This window comes from Macaca fascicularis, chromosome 2 (assembly GCF_037993035.2).
Source record: "Macaca fascicularis isolate 582-1 chromosome 2, T2T-MFA8v1.1".
Taxonomy (NCBI): domain Eukaryota; kingdom Metazoa; phylum Chordata; class Mammalia; order Primates; family Cercopithecidae; genus Macaca; species Macaca fascicularis.
In genome coordinates this window covers 43,880,482-43,898,733 of record NC_088376.1, presented here as the reverse complement: position 1 = coordinate 43,898,733, position 18,252 = coordinate 43,880,482, and the positions used below count along the sequence as shown (strand labels likewise).

The following is an 18,252-nucleotide window of genomic DNA, read 5'->3' as shown; positions in this document are numbered from 1 at the left end:
GAACCTCATTAGTTTGAAAAATATGATGCACAGTCTTCAGAGGCCTGGGACCCAAAATCACAGCCACAGAGGCCTGTCTGGCTGAGTTCAACAGGCACGAGGTCTGCAAGAAGACATGACTGCTGTGGGGATTGGTAGTGACTGCGTGAAATGCCCTTCTCTCTATGTGGCCTCTGGCTTTGGACTTGCCGGAGCCAGAGGTGGGGGCAAGTCTCCTTCTTTCATCTAGCCAGCAGTAATGATGCTGGTCTGGGGATCTCAGGCTGCTGAAAAGCATAAGACTCAACCACTTTCCCTTAGGGAGACAGCCTACACCGAAGGGGTCAGACTCCGCCACAGATCTGAATAATGACAAAGACTGTAAAAAGAAATCCACTTAGATACCACTGGAATTCCTTTATAGACTGCACATACCTTTCAAATATATACTACAGCACTTGTAAAAGTACAAAGTTGATCTAATCACGCTCCTGCTCAAAATCCTCCACAGGTTCTCTGAGGCTTTCAGGATATTAGATATTAGTGACTCTGGGGAGCTCCCCAGCCCCCTGTGCTCTCACAGTCCTTATACTTGTGCCCACCACAGCACTTACCACAAGGGGACATGATGTCTGTTTGGCTGCCTCCCTCCCATCGGACTGGGGCGACTGGGGAGCAGGGGCCGGGTCTCTCTCATCAGAGTCCCCATGGGCCTGGCTTAGAGAAAGTGGTGGGTGAATGTCTATGGAATGCACAAGGATGAACAAATGAAGAAAAGCAATACACTGCCTTAGAAAGAACCAACATGTAAGAATGAACTGGGAATGCAGAGCACTATGAGCTCAGACTATTTATTTCCTGTCTTTATTTTTCAATTTTTAGCTCTGTGCAAAGGTACCAATGATAGGTGCCTGACCTTAGTTTAACTGGAATGTTTTTAAGATTTTTCTTGTGCAAATATTAAGTAGGGAGGCTGTTTTATTAAAGATGCTCATTCAGAATGAACCCACCAACAATGAATGAACTAAAGAACCCCCAAGGTTCTGTTCATAGGCGTTCATTAGCTTTTCCCTGCTATACACACATGGAGCTCAGGCTACAACTGGCTGGGCAAGCCCTTTCTTCCCCAAGAGCTCACAAAGAGAGCCATCTGTCCAGTTCCAGGTGGAATCATCTCACGCCTGTCTTCCTGTAGTGAGAATCAATGAGATTTCCCTGAGCCTCTCCTTCTCCTGGGGTTTCCATGGGAATCCTCCCACGCGTGACTGAGCCAGGGGCCCCCAAGGTGCAAGCTGGGCTGTCAGCCAGCAAGGAGAGCAGCGGATGGGATGAAGGAGGTTTGCTAGGCTGTGACCAGGGCAGCAAGCTCTGCAAGGTCATTTGAAAGAGACGTTCCACTGAGCCAGCGAGGCCACGTGCAGTTCCGGCCAGCCTGGTCACTGCAGCTGCCCCTGTGCCCAGAGGCCTGCCCCAGGCACATTTGGAGGTTGTTTGCAGGGCAGCTGGCCTCCCTGAGGCCCAGCATGTCTGGGCTGGGTCAAAGCATGAAGGGAGAAGATGGGAAGGGTGCCATTTAATGAAGCCCTCTGGGGAAAACGATGATGAAAACATGATAAGGTTTGCGTCCAACCCCTCATTTACCTCCCAAGATGAACTTTCCCCACTTGGTATCACTCTTGTCTGGAAACAGAATGCCTAAAAGAAAAGCAGAACTATTCATGCCTCTGGCTTGAGCTAGGTCATAACAGGGACCTGCTGGGATTTCTGAAGATCCCTCTGTTAAGCCTACAGTATCTCTCGGGGCATTTTTGAGATACTAAGGAGGAAAGTAGAGAGCATGAGAGGAAGAGAGGAGAAAGGGAGCAGGATCGGGGAGGGAGCTGCTCCAGCCCCAGGAATCTGTACAACTTGCGCATTTCATAGAATGCAGATAACAGGTGGATATCTCCTAAAGGTAGACAACAGGTGCAATGTCTGTGGCCAGCAAACCGGGCCCAGGCCCACTCGCTTCTGGAGAAAGCAGAGCTCCAGTTCACCGCACATGACATTTCACAAGTTTAAAGCTCAGATGGATGACTTTGGCACTGCTCCAGCATCTCCCACCACACATATGAGCACACTGAAGTGTAGAGCGTACCACAGCAGCTTTCCTGTGTCCTCCTGGCTCCAGGGTCTTCCTGCCTACCCCATCAATGGGGCACCCCCAAGTCCATAGCTTCAACTTCAGTTTCTGCTTCTCACTCTCTCTCTCCATGCATCTTCTCTTATGACCTGCATCTCCAGCGCCCTGCAGACACTCTCAAGCCGGGTCTCCAGTGCTGCCTTCACTCTCCTCAGCACAAGACCCACCTACTAGAAGCCACTGGCCAGCCCTGCCTGGGTGTTCTTTCAAATGACCTTGTAAGGCCAGCTGACCTCTTTCCATCGTAAGCCTCCTACCATGGACACACCCACACTCTCAGCCCTGTGGGACATCTGTGGTCCATGGGCACCTCGGAATCTGTAGGTCCTGGGCTGAGCCTGGCCTCTTCCCTCTCTCACATACCAGGTTCCTCTCCATGTCACTGTTCCTTCCATGGATCCCGTCTCTCAGTTCCCACTACCCAACCCTCTCACCTTTCCCCTAGTTCAGACCTTGCCTGGATTACTTCACTGGTCTCTTAGCGGGTTTCCCTGACTCCAGTGTTTGCCCGCCAGCCCCCTCTCCATGCTGCCAATGGGTAAATTTGACCAAGACACCCACCAATCTCTTCATTCAACCCTCCAGGTGGTTTCTTCAGAGAGAAGTTGCACCTTTTTGCTTGCAACCCAGGGGCCCTCCAGGCTGCTCTTATTTCTCCCACACTCTCTGTCATCACTGCCCACCTCAGACCCATCATGCCAGACTCTCCTCGTCAGCACATCCTGGGACCCTTCCCATCTTCTCTGACCTGGCTGACATTCTCTCACTCCCCCGCCCCTTCTAGCAGAAGCAGAACCAGACACCCCTCCATGGCAGCCCCCCAGCCCACTGCATCCTCTTCCCTCTGCCCCATTATGTCCTATTCCCTATGTCCCACTGCACCCTCTGCCCTCCATCCCACTTTGTCTTCATCTTAGCTGTTGATTCCTGCCGCTATCTCTTGCACCACATCTGCATTTCTTGGTGGAGCCAGCACCCAACCAGCCTTTATCTCCAATACTCATACACAGCCTTGTACCTGTTACCTCTGGTTACATTAAGAAGTGCTTGTCAGACTGAAGAAGGACTAGCCACTCTACACCTCCAGCATGGTTTGCCTTTTTTTTTTTTTTTTTTTTTTTTGAGATGGAGTCTCACTCTGTCACCCAGGCTGGAGTGCTGTGGTGTGATCTCGGCTCTCTGCAAGCTCTACTTCCCGGGTTCACACCATTCTCCTGCCTCAGCCTCCCCAGCAGCTGGGACTACAGGCGCACACCGCCAGGCCTGGCTAATTTTTTGTATTTTTAGTAGAGATGGGGTTTCACCATGTTAGCCAGGATGGTCTCGATCTCCTGACCTTGAGATCCGCCCGCCTTGGCCTCCCAAAGTGCTGGGATTACAGGCATGAGCCACCAGGTGTATACGTTTTAAATGGAGTAAGTTCTGAACTCAATATGTAAAGCAAAAATCACACGCAATCAGCACTGCTTAGGAAAGTTCTTCTCAAGTTCCACAAAGTTCATGATAACTGGTTTGAGGTATACCACTGTCTTTCCCAAAGGACACGCTACCCACAACTGTTTTTCCTATAGCCTCAAAACAAATCCCTATTTCTTGAACTGATCAGCAGCAAATAAATTAGTTGGCTTATGGAGGAGCCATGTTTGATTAAAAATGTGTTGCTGGATTTTAAATTTTTTATAGTTGATCTTTTCTTGCCACAGATGGTCATGTTCACATAAATCAGGAGTACGTACTATGTTCTTATATAGTACATATATAGGCAGAGACTTCTGGTGACCTCGGTCTAGGGCCTGGCACCCCCTGATTTTCATGCCCGAGACCCTTCACTCCTGTATCAACAGAGAAAAAACTTTTTGAGAGCATGGATGTGTGACAACAGGTTGGGCAGCTCAGGGGAAATCAAGTAACTCCCATATGGTGAGTTGTACTAGGTCTTTCCCCAAAAGGGCAAGGAATTCTGCACTGGCCACTGCTGCTTGGCCACTTTCTGGGATAGAAATGAAGCCCTTCCAAGGACAGGTCTATATAAATGATGAGGAAGTTTCAGTTGTATGAAAAACTAGGAGGAAAAATATTCTAGGCGGGGGAACAGCAAGTGAATGAGCCTTTGGAGTGTTGGAGTAGAACCAAGAAGGCTAGGAGAGTGGGTGGCGGGGGAGAGGAAAATGGTGATGAAGAGGTGGAGGAGGGCAGCACCAGACATGAGGATCCCTGGGATCATCTAGATTTTACTCTGTGGCAGCCTTAAGGAGGTCTTGAGCTAGGGAGAAATGTGATCAACATTTTTTAAAGATGCTTCTGATAAATGGTTATGATTACTTGCTAATTTGATACATTAAAAACAAAATCTTTTAATTTTAACTTGCATTTTTCTTATTGAGATAACGCATCTTGTCATATGTTTCAGTATCATTTCTATTTTATTTAGCGTATATAAATTGTGTCTTTGCTCATTTGATCTTTTGTTTGTTGGCCTCAGGAATCTTTTACATATTTAAAGAGATGAGCCTGTTGTGATAGGAGTGGCATATGTCATATGTGACAGTTTGTCATATATCTTTTGACTGTTTCTGGTGACTTCTTTTCACTGCAGATTTTATTTTTATATCATTAAACGTATCTTTAAAATAAACGAGAAATACAAACTGGAGAGCTACTTGGGTAGAATGACCAGTAAGTTGAATTTTGTTTGTGGTTTGCCAGAGGTGGCTTAAATTCTTTTCATTACGATTTTTAAAGAATGTTTTAAAAGTGGAATAAATTAGAGGGTATGTGTCTCAGAGGAATATGCCCTTGGGTAAAGGATGTTTATATCATGCTTTTACACATTTCACGTCTTCCAGACTTAAGCTCATCAAATTGCGGGGGTGGGGGGCGGGGCGGGGGCAGAAAGTGGGTGGGAGGATAGAGGGCTCAGAGTCTGAGATAAGTGAACTCCGATCTTCATCCCCCAACCCCTCAAGGAGGAGGGTGGGGCGCAGACCAGGAAACCAAGCTGGGGGAGGTTAGAGAACTTGCCCAAGGTCACACCACCAGCTGGTGGTGAAGACAGATTCGAACACAAGCCTGACTCCAGAACTGAGAGCTCTCCACCTTCTCGCGACAGCGGTACAGAAGTGCCCTCCTCTCCTTCCTATCGGCAGCAGCCTGCGCTTGGCCAGGGGCCGGCGGGAGCAGCCACTCCCCCGGTTCTCCCGCCAGTCAGAGGTCGGGGGCTCGACGTCCCCTCCTGGCTTGGAGCCCCTGGCACTTACAGAGCGACCAGGGCGGACACATCTGCCGCGCTCAAGGCTCTGGCCCCCTACCTCCTTCCCAGAGCCCCGCGCCCAGGGTTTCCTGAGCTCCCAGCCCCCTCCCTTCCCGAGCATAGACAAGTTTGTCTTCAAGCAAGGCCAGGAACTGGTCCCCGAGTCGCTCTCGGGTCAGGGGACCAGCCTTACTGCCCCAGCGTTAGGAATAAACGGTAACAGCCACCGGTGCTTATTGCGTGACCCGTGCTTTACTTCTACCTCTCCGAATACCCCGGACGAACAGATCCCCAGGAATTATTGTCCCCATTACACGGACGAGGGAACTGCTGCAGCTCCGGAAAGTTGGATAACAAGCTTGGGCTCGCAAAGCTAATAATAATACTAGCTAACATATGATTGAGTGCTTCCTGTGTGCCCGGCACATGCCTACCTACGAGCACCATCCCATAGATCTTTCCAATACCCCCTATAAAACATGCACAATTATTCCCATCCTACGGATGAGGAAACAGAGGTTTGTCGCCCTGTCCAAGGTCACCCAGCCAGTGAATGACGGATCCTGGATCCAAACCCAAGCGGGTGAATCGGGTGGCAGTTTTTTGTGCGTTGTCCACTACGCAGAGAAGCAAAGGGCTTAGAGAACCCATGATACCAAGGGCCGGGCCCCAAACGCCCCAGGGCTGAGCGCAAATCAACCTTCTCGAACTGCCACAACCTGCAGAGAGGAATTCTCGGGGACTGGGACGCCAGGAGCGCCAGCTGTGTCGAGTGCTCACCCGCACAAAGTCCGTGCAGCCGGATCTAGGCTCCCGGCCCCCGCGCGCCCCTCACCAGGAGCTGGAGAGTACTCACCATAAACGAGAGGGCAAGCGCCTCTTCGGGAAGAATCCCCAGCGCTGGCAGGTCCTGGACTCCCGGGAGAGGAGTCTGCTGCCGCCGCCGCTGCCCACTCAGGGGCGCCCGAGCGACCCGCGAATGCCCGCTCTCTCCCCACGGCCAGGGGCGCGTCCTCACGGCTGATGCCCGGCAGCAGCGCCCCCTCTGCGCTGCAGGATGGCCTGGAGTTAGGAGCGTTCTTCGCGAAGTTGGAGCTCAGGCGCCGGGGGTCGGGCCTGGAGTGGGGAAGCGCCTTACTGAGGCGATCCTGGGGGCGCTCCAAGGCCCGCGCTTTAGCCGCTTGGAAGCTTGGCGCCTGACCCGGAGGGCGACGAGTCCCGCGCTCAGGGCGCACGGGCCGCGCCTCGGCCGCCGGCCCCGGGCGCGCCGGGCGTCTTCCCCAGCGTCCTGAGCGCACGCAGCGGAAGCAGCAGCTGGGGTCCGCGCCCGGGATGTGGTGTGTTCATCGCCCTCCCCTGGGGCTGGGCGCCTTTGTGCGCGGGGCGCCCCGGCAGCCACGGCCAGCTCTAGATGCTGCAGCCGCCGCCGCCTCCCCCTCCTCCTCCGCCGCCGCCCGCTCCCCGCCTTCCCGGCCGGCCCGGAGGCTGCAGCTGAAAGCCGATCTGGCTGAGCTCATCCCTGAAGGCCACTAATCCAATAGCCGCGGAAGGCGCGGTCGCCGGGAACGCCCCTTCCCCCACCATCCCGCGCCCCAGCCGTCCCAGCCCGGGCCGCTGCCGGCGCCGCCACCTTCTCGAGGCCACCAGCTGGCGGGAGAGGGAAGTGGAGCCCGCGCCCGCGCCCCTGTTCCGAGGCGGCGGCGCGGTCGCCATTCACTCACCCGCCCGCTCGCGCGCTCACTCTCTAGCTCTCGCACTCATTCATGCGCGCGGGTCCTCCCGGATTCATTCAAGCGCGCCTGGAGCGCCAGGGTGGGTGCCCCTGACGGGGAGTAGACACCCAGTCACTAGGCAGCTTTGGTGCCTTTACTCAACGCACGTGGGAAATAGCAGCCGGGAGGAAAAGAGGGTGGTTTAATATCCACCTTCCTCGGACACACACATGTCCACACTTTATTTTTGAGATCAGGCTCCAACTCATCTCTTAAAGTCCAATTTCATACCGCACCTGCTCAAGGAGCGTTCCCCGCCCACTCGAGGCGCAGAAAATCGGTCTCTTTGCTCTACCAGCGCTGATGGTGGGCTGCGTCTTTGGGAGCCTGAACTGAGCGTTGAGGAAAAGGGCGTGGCCAAAACAGAAGCCGCCAGGGAGCTTCTGGTATCTGCGCTTCCTTGGGGAAATTGAAAGTTCTTGTCTTGGTGGCTCTCGTCTGCCTCCCAGAATTGACTTCAGGTCCATTACGCAGTCATTTGCTGACCCAATCCCTCTCTGTGCCAGGTAAGAGGCAAAGAGTAGATGCAGAGTGCCCATTTCATCAAGGACGCGGAAAACAAGTAAAGACAATCCAACTCTGTGAAGGAAACGTTTTGAGAGAGGTTCTGGGGCGAATTTGTCAGACTGGAAAAGGCAACTGGGAATGTTTCCTAGTAAATGTGTCTACATGAATTAGCTCCTGGAGGCAGGGGTACAACATGGTCACCTGGAGAGCTACCTATCACAGCACAGAGCCTGTGCTATGAGCAGAGGGAGTATGATGGAGCTGTAGGGATGGATGGTGTCTAGGGTCTTGGGTGGGGACTGTATCAAGAGCTTGACCTTCCCCATTACTTGGGGAGGCCTTTAACCAGGGTAGTGATGTTGTCGGATTTGCATTCCAGAAAGACCTCTTAGCAGCCAAGTGGATGGGTGGATGGAGGAAATCAGGTTGGCAGCTATTGTAATAGTCTAAGCATAAGATGATGCTTTATGAACTAAGATAACCATGATGAGGTGACAAAAGTATGTATTGACATGTATGCATTGTACTTATTCTAACGTTTCATCATTGTTTGCATGTCTGCCCCTCCTAAAACTGTGAGCCCCCCCTGGAGGGCAAGTATAGGTACCTCACACATCTCTGGATGGCCTGCACCAGCACAGGATAGATGCTGAGGACAGTGAATGTCATTTGAACTGCCCTAAGTGACAGTGCTAATCTACATCCACACTTGGTGTCTTTCCTTCCTACCTCCTATTGACAAGCTCCTGGAGCACCTCTGCTGTGAGCTACTGTGGGGGTTATGGATGTGGCTGGGGAGCAAGAAAAGAAAATTTGTGGAAAGGAGCTCAGAAGCAAAGGAAAGTTTAAAGAAGATGTTCATGCTGATGGTTTCTCTACCAATCTGGTTAACAGGCTGGGTGTGTGTGTGCAGGATGCCTGTTGCTTCCACAGTTTGCTGGGAAGCATCACAGTAGCTTCAAGGACAAGGGAGGGAGGGAGCAGTGGCCATAATTTGAGAAAACAACTCCCCTCTCCCTTAGGGGCTCCAGTTAGGTTCACCACACTGGCCTTTCCCAATGAGATGATGCCCCAGGCACAAAAGAGTGGTCCAAAACAGGGCCCTCTTGTGTCCCTGTAGACCCCCAAATCCTCCAGCCTCTGGATACCAAGGGAAACAACTTGCTATTTGGGGAGAAGCCAGGATAGCCTGGTTACTAAAATTCTTTAGATTGCGATCAGCAGCTTCTACATGGCCCCCAGTGATCCCTGACTCCTGGTATGTACTCCCTTGTGTAAACCCTTTCCCTTAAAGTGTGGGCTGGACTTACTGATTTGCTTCTCACTAACAGAATACAGCAGAGGTAATGGGATGTTCCTTCCAATATTAGGTTATAAGAAGACTGTGGCTTCTGTTTTGAGCATGCACTCTTGCTCTCTTTTGGGATCACCCCCCTGGAGAACCCAGCTGCCATATCCTGCAGCGGCACTGTGGAGAGAGGCCCTATGGTGAGTGACTGAGACCTGCTGATAACCACACGAGTGAACTTGGGAGCAGATCTCTGCCCCCCCAGCTGAGCCTTCGTAGGAAACTACAGCCCTGTGTGATGCCTTGACTGCAACTTCATGGGAGATCGTGAATCACCGAAACCAACTACCTGTGCTCAGATTTCTGATGCATGGAAACTGTAAGATAATAAATGTTTGTTGTTTTCATCAGTTAAATGTTGGAGCAATTTGTTATTCAGCAGTAGATAACTAATACAAGATGTTCTTAACTGTCCAAGAGTGAGTCTAACTACACCTGTGAAAAACTAGCCACAGTATTGCTCTAAAGAATGTGCAGTATTGCATCGGCATAGTCAGACAGCTCTGGGCTTAAATCTCGGTTCCAAGCCTTTGGGTCCTAGCTTTCTCATTTGTAAACAGGAACAGAAGAATGTCTCGAGTACAATTGTGGGTTGTAGCTTGTCGTGTAGTAGGTGCACAATAAATCTTTTTCCTTCTACTTCTCAGGAGTAGACCAAGCTCTGTAGCATTTGTGGGATTCTTGGACTGAGGCGGAGTAATGCCTGGGGCAGAAGGTGCAGTAGGGAGCTGCTGGAGTCAGGAGTCCAGAACCCCTTGGATAAAGCAAAGCTGTGACCCTCACTCCTCCTGCCTTTCTCCCACAAGACATGGTATACAGTCTACTTCCCAGTTTTTAGCTATTGAAATCTTGGACTCCTTCTCTGTCTTGCAAAAGTACTTACCTTGGTTTTATAGAAGTTGGAGGAAAAACTTTCAGTTCTGAGAAATTTTGGAGCTTGAAGCTTGCTCCCAGGAGGTCTGTGGCAACATAAAACTGTGTTGTGTGAGGTCTGAATGTCCTCTGCCCACCCCTCAGGAGCAATCGTGTTTGAGCCCAGTCTGCCATGCGGCATTGCCCATCAGGTGCTCAGCTCTCAAATTCTGTTCCTCTCTACAACCCAAACATCACCATCTCTTTCCCCAGCAGCGAAAGCAGCCCCCTCACCTCTACTCTACTGCTGGGCTCTCTTCATAAAGGAAAAACCACCCTTGCCACTCCCTTCAGAGGTACCCCATGGCCCACAGGATAATGGTCACGCTTTTTCATGGAATCTGGCTCCCTGCCTACTCATCTAGTTTCACCTCCTCTCGTTTGCACTCTGGGCCAGGCCACACTGGGGCCCCCTTCATGCTCTTTCTTCCTGCCACAGGCCATTGTACATGCTTACCTTTCTTTCTGGTACAGACTTTCCAGGTAACTAATTCATACTTTGTCTCTCTGCCTATATACATGTTATCTCCTCCAGGAAGCCTTCCTAACACCGCAGGCACAGCACGGTGCCCTCCTATGTGCATCTCAAGACTGTGCTTGCCTCTCTCACAACCCCAAGTCCCACTGTTGTGGCCTCCTTTCTTGTCCCTCACCCCAAGATATGAGCTCTTCCAGGGCAAGGCTGTCTTTTTCATTTTTATACCTGTTACACCCCCAACCACATTTTCTTCTTGCTAATTTGTCAAAGCAGAAAGCTCCACAGTCTTCCCAAATAGCCCAGGCTGGGTTAAGGGCCCCTTCTGTAAGCCCTACCACACCTTGTTGCTTTACATTTGTCATAGCACCTTGAAAACCTTTGAGGAATTGTCAGACTCTCGCATTGCATGGTGACTCTTTGGGGCAGGATTGTGTCTGATTCATCCCAGTGTTCCTAGTTCTCAGCCTGGCACAGTGTATACAGTCAACAGACAGTAGATGTTTGTGGAATAATTAAAGGTAAAGGAGAAGAAAAGAAAGACAGGCAGGTGGGGAGGAAGGGAGGGAGGAAAAAAGGAAGGAAGGCTAACTGCCTAGTTCTGTCTTCTCTCTCTCTAGTTCTGTCTTCCATTTAAGGTATTGAATGATCAGAATTGAATTAATCATAGTCCTTGATCATGACACATTGTCAACATTAGCCCAAGTATGGCACTTATTAATTTATGTATTTATTCATAACATAATGAACACACATGAACCCACTATTGAACCCAAGACCTGGAACATTTCCAACACCTACATCTTCCTGTGTGCTCCTTTCCTAGCCCATCTTTCTGCCTCCCCTTCACACAAAAACACTATCCTGCACTTTGGGAGGCCAAGGTGGGAGGATCACGAGGTCAGGAGATGGAGACCATCCTGGCTAACACAGTGAAACCCCGTCTCTACTGAAAATACAAAAAATTAGCTGGGCGTGGTGGTGGGCACCTGTAGTCCCAGCTACTCAGGAGGCTGAGGCAGGAGAATGGCGTGAACTGCAGGGGGCGGAGCATGCAGTGAGCCGAGATTGCACCACTGCACTCCAGCCTGGGCGACAGAGGGAGACTCCATCTCAAAAAAACCAGAAAAACAAAAAACACTATCATTATTATTATTATTATTTTTTATGGAGTCCTGCTCTGTCGCCCAGACTGGAGTGCAGTGGCACCATCTCAGCTCACTGCAACCTCCACCTCCCAGGTTCAAGCAATTATCTGCCTCAGCCTCCCGGATAGCTGGGATTACAGGTACACGCCACCATGCCCAGCTAATTTTTTGTATTTTTAGTAGAGATGGGGTTTCACCATTTTGGCCAGGCTGGTCTTGAACTCCTGACCTCTTGATCCACCCACCTCAGCCTCCCAAAGTGTTGGGATTACAGGCATGAGCCACCACGCCTGGCCACTATCCTGATTTTTATGGTTTATCATTTCCTTGGATTTAAAAATACATGTAACATGAATTTATTTAGCTTTACTTGATTTTTGAACTTTATTAAAAGATACTGTATTATATATCATTTTCTAGGAATTGCCATTTGGACTTAACAAGATTCATCCATGTTGATACATGTAACAGTATCTCATTCATTTTCATGGCTCTATAATAGTTCATTGAGTGAACATACACAATTAATTTTTCCATTTTCCTTCCATAGGTGTTCAGATTGATTTTATTTTGCAGCTACTATAAACCATGCTGCTATTAACATTTCTGAACAGGTTCCCTGGTGCATCTGTGCTACTGTTTTCTTGGGTCTATTCGTAGGAGTGGAATCATTGTGTCTTGTTGTCCTCTTCATCACTGTCTAGCATGGGTCAGCCTATTCAAATGAAGGGCTAAAACTTTTTCAATCTAGCCACAAAACAAGGAGGGTTGTATGTACCAAAAGTAATTTACATCATTCACAGGAGACAAAAATGTTTGCACAAGGGATACCCAGCTCCATTTCCTTGGAATTATTTGCATGCAAGTAAGTTATTTGCATACTGACAGAGCTTCTGATTCCAGGCCATTCCATTCCCTGCCCCATTTCCCTTTACTTCTTAGATAATTAGACCTACTGGGGCCCAGAAGTCTCAGCCTCCCAGGAGAACTCTGGAAAAGACATGAGTTAGTCTGTAGTAGGAAAGAAGACAGGTGAGGCTCAGTGACAGATACCCAAATATATCCAGTGATCACTGAATTTTGTGTAGGACAAGATATTAAGGACATACACACACACGCACGGAGACCTGGAGAGTTCTGCTATAAAATGACTTGGTACCCTGGAAGGAAGTGTTGGGGTGGGCGTGGCAGATTATGGCAGGGTTGCATGTACCACAGGATCTTTAGCTTTTAATTAGTTTCTATAATCCTCATTTTTCTCTTACATGAAATGGGGTCAATAACACCTACCACATAAAATTGTGAAGATGAAAGGAGATTATGCATATGAGGGCTTGGCGAATGTTTGTTCTTTGGGCTGTGGTCTTACACAAGTTGCTAAATGTCTAGGAAATTTCTGTTTCCAATTTGTAAAATGGAACTAATAAAAGTACTTTCCTCTATTGGCATTTGTTACTTTTTGGACCTTGAGCAGCTGAACTCCCCTGCCTAAGCTGGGAAATTCCCTGCCACATTACTCTAAGTAGGAAGCAGAGTCACTTCGCAGTAATGTCCAAAAAGCCCAGCATTCAGTCATGACATGATGCTCACAATCTTTTGAAAACCCTCTTCACAATTTGTTTTTGGTAAAATCAAATAAACAAAAGTCTTTCATTTCCTAGCCTCCCTTGCACCGGATGTGTCAGAGGCGTTTGAACCAGAGCAACTCCATCTTGGATAGGGGCTGGGTAAAATGAGAATGAGACTTGTGGGGCTGCATTTCCAGGAGCTTAGGCATTTTCAGACTAGGATGAGATAGAAGGTTGGCACAAGATACAGGTCACAAAGACCCTGTTGATAAAACAGGATGCAGCAGGCCGGTCGCGGTGGCTCACTCCTGTAATCCCAGCACTTTGGGAGGCGGAGGTGGGCGGATCACGAAGTCAAGAGATGGAGACCATCCTGGCTAACACGGTGAAACCCCGTCTCTACTAAAAATACGAAAAATTAGCCGGGCGTGGTGGCGGGCGCCTGTAGTCCCAACTTTGCAGGAGGCTGAGGCAGGAGAACGGCGTGAATCCGGGAGGTGGAGCTTGCGGTGAGCCGAGATTGCGCCACTGCACTCCAGCCTGGGCGACAGAGTGAGACTCCGTCTCAAACAAACAAACAAACAAACAAACAAAACAGGATGCACTAAAGACGCTGGCCAAAACCCACCAAATCTAAGATGGTGATGAAAGTGACCTCCAGTCATCCTCGCTGATCATTATACACTGATTATAATGCATTAGCATACTAAAAGTCACTCCCACCAGTGCCATGACAGTTTACAAATGCCATGGCAATGTCCAGAAGTTACCCTATATGGTCTAAGAAAGAGAGAGGAACCCACAGTTCCAGGAAATCCCCACCCCTTTTCCAGAAAACTCATGAATAATCCACTCCTTGTTTAGCATATGATCAAGAAACAGCCATAAAAATAGTCAACCACGCCGGGCACAGCGGCTCACACCTGTAATTCTTGCACTTTGGGGTGTTGAGATGGGCGCATCACGAGGTCAGGAGATCGAGACCATCCTGGCTAACACGGTGAAACCCCGTCTCTACTAAAACTACAAAACATTAGCCGGACGTGATGGCGGGCGCCTGTAGTCCCAGCTACTTGGGAGGCTGAGGCAGGAGAATGGCATGATCCTGAAAGGCGGAGCTTGCAGAGAGCCGAGATGGCACCACTGCACTCCAGCCTGGGCTACAGAGCGAGACTCCATCTCAAAAAAAAAAAAAAAAAAAAAAAAAAAAGTCAACCAGCAGTCCTCAAGGCTGGTCTGCCTATGAAGTAGTCATTCTTTTGTTTCTTTACTTCTCTAATAAACTTGCTTTCACTATACTTGCCCCAAATTTTTTCTTGCCCAAGATCCAAGAACCCTCTCTTGGAATCTGGATCAAGACTCCTTTCTAGTAATCTATGCAGATGTCATCTAGATTCTGCGAACGGACACACTGATCTGACTCAGAAGTGAACTACTTGAAGAAACTCTCTAGGGCTAGAGCATTCATTCTGGCTGCTGTGAGGAAGATGCAACTCTTGTTTGGAGTCAGTGGTAGGAGTAGCAATTTCCTACTCTTGGCTATGGCAGAAGCTCCCTTACCGCGTCAGTTCTGCAGCGTAATGACAGGTATGTTCCTGAAAACTCCGTTCAGAACCTACGTTTCAACAATCACAATGATTCTGTGAGCTAGTCAATCTTTTAAACTAAGTCCCTATCTGAATGTAGTAGTTAGAGTGAATTCTGTTGTTAGCAACTAAGACCCCTTGTTGGTTCCTTACTATTCCGCCTTCCTGACGGTTCGGCCAATCAAAACCTCCCTCTTAGGTTTTTGAAGCTGGGACCAGCCATTCAAAAAAGCAAGGATGGAGAATTTTTTCTGTTGGGGGCAGGGTTGGCAGAAGAGCCCATGGGCAATGTTAGCTTTGGTGGTCACCTCTATATCCAGTGATCAGTGCTGGGAGTGGCAGTAGTGGGCCTCACGAGATTGGGTTTGAGGCGAGATTTCCTCCGTGGTGGTTCTGCTGCCTAGAATTTGTCGTTGTTGTTCCTGTCTGTTTTTGTTTGTTTGTTTATTTGTTTTCTGGATCTGGTTTTCCATCCTTCCCCGTCCACTCTGTGAGTTTCCCAATTTCCTTTCAGTTTGAGTCTCTTCATACAGAAAATTGCATTAATTGAATTTTGAATGCGAAACTAGCTTTGCAATCCTGAACTAAATCCCACTTAGTCATAACGTATTTGTCTTTTTAATATATTGTTGGATTCAATTTGCGTCTGTGCTCATGAGGGATATTGGTCTGTGTTTGTCTTTTCTTGTGACATCTTTGTCTGGCTATGGCAACAAACTAATACTGACCTTAATTAGTTAAGATGTGTTGTTTTTTCTTCTATTTTCTGAAACAATTTGTATAGAATTGGAGTTATTTAGTCCTTAAGTGTGTCATAGAATTTACCAGTGAGGTAATAGGGCCTTGGAGTTTTCTTTGTGGAGAGGTTTTTAAGTGGAAATTCAATATCTTTAATAGATACAGAGCTCTTCAGGTTATCTCTTTTTTAGTGAATTATAGTAGTTAACACCTTTCAAGAAATCTGTCCATTTCATCTAATTATAGGATATATTGACATTAAGTTGTGCATCCTATTTCTTTCTAATCTTTTAAATACCCGCATAATCTATAATGATGTCACCTCTCTCATTTCTGATATTGTTAATTTGGGTCTCTCTCTGGATCTCCCCCAAACCCCCAGCTCTCGTTCTTACTTTTTTTTTTTTTGTCTGTTCAGTCTCATTAGCAATTTATCAATCCTCTCAAAGAAACAGCTTTTGGTATTATTTATTTTCTCTGTGTTTTTCTGGTTTCTATTTTATTGAGTTTTTTCACTCTGATCTTTAGTATTTCCTTTATGCTGCCTACGGTGAGATCCATCTGCTCTTCTTTTTCTGTCTTGTTAAGGTGAAAACTGAGATCATTTATTTAAGACCATTTTTCTTGTCTAATATAGGCATTTAGGGCTATACATTTCCTTCTAAGCACTGTTTCAGATACCTCTCACATATTTTGCTATATTGTGTTTGTATTTTCCTCAAATTCAGAATACTGTGTAATTTTAAAAATTTCTTCTTTGACTCATAAGTTACTTAGAATTGTGTTATTTTTTGCAAACATTTGGAGATTTTTAGACAGCATTCTGGAATTGATTGCTAATTTGGTTCTATTGTGATCAGACAGCACTCTTTGCATGATTTGAATAGCTTTAAATTTATTTAAATGTATTTTCAGCTCAAAATACAGTTGATCTTTATGTTTCAGATGCACTTGGAATGAATGTGTATTCTGCCATTGGTGGGTGGAGTGCTTTGGAAATGGCAAATAAGTCAAGTTGGTTGTGTTATTCAAGTCTCCTATATCCTTAATGACTTTCTGTCTATCTGTTCTGTCCATTACTGAGAGAAGGATATTGAAATCTATGAATGTACTTATGGATTGTCTGCTACTTCTTGTAGTTCTATCCATTTTTGTTTCAGGTATTTTGAAGCTTTGTTTTACATGCATATATTTTTGGTTTGTTATGTCCCTTTATGAAATTACCTTGTTTAAGCTTGCTAATACCACTTTGAAATCTACCGTTTGATATTAATATAACTATGCTAGACTCTTTTAAAAATTAGCATTAACATGATATATCTTTTCCCATCTTTTAGCTTTTAACACACACGTGTCCTTATATTTCAAAAGGTTTTCTTATAGACAGCATGTAGTTGTGATTTGATTTTGTTATCTGATTGGGTAATCTCTGCCTTTTGATTGGGATATTTAGACTATTATATTTAATGTGATTATTGATATGGTTGGGTTTAAATCTAATATCTTGCTATTTGTTTTGTATTTTCTCCATTTGTTCTTTGCTGCTTTTTCCTGTCTTTTTTTCTGCCTTCTTTTTGATTATTTTCTATAAATCCTTTTTATTTCCTTCGTTGGTTCATGGCTGTAAGTTACTGTGTTATTTTGGTGGTTGCTTTAGAATTTATATTAATAGGATACATATTAACTTGCCATAGTCTACCTTCAAGTAATATTATACCATTTCATGTATAGTATAAGAACTTTACAAAACTTTTATTTCCATTTTTACCCTTTTTTGTATACTTTTATGTATAGTTGTCATACATTTTACTCCTAGATACGTTATAAACCCCTTAATATATTGTTATTTTTGCCCCAAATGGTTATCTTTTAAAGAGATTTAGGTATTTTAAAGTTGTTATGTTTATCCACATAGTTGCCATTTCAAATACTTTTCATTCCAATGTATAGATTCACATTGCCATCTGGTATAATTTGCCTTCTGCCTAGAGGATTTCCTTTTAGCATTTCTTATGGTGCAGGTCTGATTGTGATAAATTCTTTCAGCTTTTGCATGTATGGAAAAGTCTTATTTTGCCTTAATTTTTGAGTGATATTTTCCCTTAGTAAATAATTTTGGACTGATTAATTTTTTTTCTTCTTTCAGACTTTAAAGATGTTGCTTCTTTGTCCTTTAGCTTACATTGTTTCTGACGAAAAATCTAAGGCCATTCTCCTCTTTGTTTTTCTGTAATATGTCCTGCTTCCTCCAGGCTACTTTTAATGTTTTTTCTTAATCAATGGTTTTAATAAAGGGAAGTATGATGTGTCCTGTGGCGGTTTCCTTATATTTCTTGTACTTGGGTTTCATTTAGCTTTTGGATCTGTTGGTTTACAGTTTTTATCACATTGGGAAATTTTTTAGCGATTATTTTTACAAATACTTTTCTTCCCCCTTCATTTTCTTCAAAGACTCCATTACACATGTATAGGCTGCCTAAAGTTGTCCTGTTATTCTGAACATTCTTCATCCTTTTTCTCTGTGTGCTTAATTTTCAGTAGCTTCTATTTTTACGTCTTCAAGTTCACCACTCCTTTCTGCAATGTAGAATCTGCTATTAGTCCCTTTCAGCATATTTTTTAATCTCAGACCTTGTAGTTGTATCTCTAAAAATTCAACTTGGGACTTTATTATGTCATCTATACCTTTAACTTAACATGTTTAGTTTTTCCTTTAGCTTCTTGAACATATAAAATAGAGTCATAATACTTTTAAAAATGTCTTTGTCTACTCATTCTATTATCCAT

General features: G+C 46.5%; 1 protein-coding gene across 3 annotated transcripts in view; it reads right to left on the bottom strand.

Annotated features, from left to right (window-relative positions):
* SPSB4 (splA/ryanodine receptor domain and SOCS box containing 4) overlaps positions 1–7,047 on the bottom strand; it is an 88,560-nt gene extending 81,513 nt beyond the window's left edge. For 2 of the 3 annotated variants that reach the window (XM_005545943.5, XM_005545942.4), the window contains exon 1: positions 6,268–6,429. The gene's annotated coding sequence lies outside the window, so the exon portion shown is untranslated. Of the gene's footprint in view, positions 1–6,267 lie in introns of all 3 variants that reach the window. The other variant, XM_005545941.4, reaches the window with a different exon arrangement.
* Between the last annotated feature and the right edge of the window lie 11,205 nt (positions 7,048–18,252).